Genomic DNA, 2,281 nt, shown 5'->3' with positions numbered 1-2,281 from the left:
CTTCCACCATTATTGTTGTTGAAACCTTGTTGAGGTTTCTCTTGATTCTTCCATGAGAGATTTGGGTGATTTCTCCATGAAGAATTATAGGTGTTTCCATAGGGTTCTCCTAGGTAGTTCACCTCTTCAATTGAAGGGTTCTCAGGATCATAAGCTTCTTCCTCAGATGAAGCATCCTTAGTACTGCCAGGTGCATTTTGCATTCCAGACAGACCTTGAGAAATCAAATTGACTTGTTGAGTCAATATCTTGTTCTGAGCCAAAATGGCATTCAGAGTATCAATCTCTAGAACTCTTTTCTTCTGACTTGTCCCATTGTTCACATGATTTCTTTCAGAAGTGTACATGAATTGGTTATTTGCAACCATTTCAATGAGCTCTTGAGCTTCTGTAGGCGTCTTCTTCAGATGAAGAGATCCTCCAGCGGAGCTATCCAAAGACATCTTGGATAGTTCAGAGAGACCATCATAGAAAATACCTATGATGCTCCATTCAGAAAGCATGTCAGATGGACATTTTCTGATCAATTGTTTGTATCTTTCCCAAGCTTCATAGAGGGATTCTCCATCCTTCTGTCTGAAGGTTTGGACTTCCACTCTAAGCTTACTCCATTTTTGAGGTGGAAAGAACTTTGCCAAGAAGGCATTGACTAGCTTTTCCCAAGAGTCCAGGCTATCTTTAGGTTGAGAGTCCAACCATATTCTAGCTCTGTCTCTTACAGCAAAAGGGAACAGCATCAGTCTGTAGACCTCAGGGTCAACCCCATTATTCTTGACTGTGTCACAGATTTGCAAGAACTCAGCTAAAAACTGATGTGGATCTTCCATTGGAAGTCCATGGAACTTGCAATTCTGTTGCAGTAGAGAAACTGGTGGACGAAATTGTGATCACTGTTCTTTGATTTGATTCATTGTAATTGGATTTATTCAATAATTGTCCTTATTTGAAGTCACAACTCCGTTCAACTAACCAGCAAGTGTACTGGGTCGTCCAAGTAATACCTTACGTGAGTAAGGGTCGAATCCACAGAGATTGTTGGTATGAAACAAGCTATGGTCACCTTGTAAATCTCAGTCAGGCGGATTAAATATTGATTTATGGGTTTCGAAAATATAAAATAAAAAGAAAATACATAATAAAAAGGATAGAAATACTTATGCAGATTCATTGGTAGGAATTTCAGATAAGCGGAATGGAGGTGCTGTAGAGCTCACGGACGCCTGCTCTCCTATTCCTTCTACTCAATCCTTCTTAATCCTTTCCATGGCAAGCTTTGTATAGGGGTTCACCATCAGCTGTGGCTACTTTCAATCCTCTCGGGGAAATATCCTATGCGGCTGTCACTCGCACAGCTAACCAGTCTGGAGGCATCACCCATGGTTGATAGCTACATCCCATCCTCGCAGTGAAAGCTAATGCTCACGCACTCTGTCACAGTACGGCCAATCACCGGTTGGTTCCCTCCCCTACTGGAATAGAATCCATTGATTCTTTTGCGTTGTCACTACGCCCAGCAGGTTACAAGTTTGAAGCACGTCACAGTCATTCATTACCGGAATCCTACTCGGACACCACAGACAAGGTAGACTTTCCGGATTCCCAGGATCCTACTCGGAACACCACAGACAAGGTTGGACTTTCCGGATCCTCATAAATGCCGCCATCCATCTAGCTTATACCACGAAGATTCTGTTGGGGAATCTAAGAGATACACATTCAAGCTTGTGTTGCATGTAGAACGGAAGTGGTTGTCAATCACGCGCGTTCATCAGTGAGAATGATGATGAGGGTTATTTACTCATCACCTTCATCATGTTCTTGGGTGCGAATGAATATCTTGGAATAAGAATAAGATAGAGACCGAATAAGAGAAAATAGAACTTCATTAATCTTTGAGGTACAGCAGAGCTCCACACCCTTAATCTATGGTGTGCAGAAACTCCACCGTTGAAAGTACATAAGTGAAAGAGGTTCAGGCATGGCCGAATGGCCAGCCCTCTCCTAACGTGATCAATGATCCCCTAAGATGAAGAATAAAACAAAACTGAGACCAAAGATGTCTAATACAATAGATAAATGTCCTATATATACTAGACTAGCTACTAGGGTTTACATGAGTAAGTAATTGATGCATAAATCCACTTCCGGGGCCCACTTGGTGTGTGTTTGGGCTGAGCTTGTTCAATCCACGAGCTGAGGCTTCTCTTGGAGTTGAACTCCGAGTTATGACGTGTTTTGGGCGTTCAACTCCGGATCATGACGTTTTTCTGGCGTTTAACTC

The 2,281-nt window shown here is 42.3% G+C and overlaps 1 non-coding gene across 1 annotated transcript; it reads left to right on the top strand.

The window, feature by feature from the left end:
- Positions 1-501: 501 nt before the first annotated feature.
- LOC130943160 (small nucleolar RNA R71) lies at positions 502-605 on the top strand. The gene has a single exon (XR_009071691.1). It is a non-coding gene; the product is annotated as a small nucleolar RNA R71 (small nucleolar RNA).
- The last annotated feature ends 1,676 nt before the right edge of the window (positions 606-2,281 follow it).

This window comes from Arachis stenosperma, chromosome 7 (assembly GCF_014773155.1).
Source record: "Arachis stenosperma cultivar V10309 chromosome 7, arast.V10309.gnm1.PFL2, whole genome shotgun sequence".
Classification (NCBI taxonomy): Eukaryota; Viridiplantae; Streptophyta; class Magnoliopsida; order Fabales; family Fabaceae; genus Arachis; species Arachis stenosperma.
Note: the sequence above shows the minus strand (reverse complement) of the source record. Positions and strands in the feature narration are given on the sequence as shown.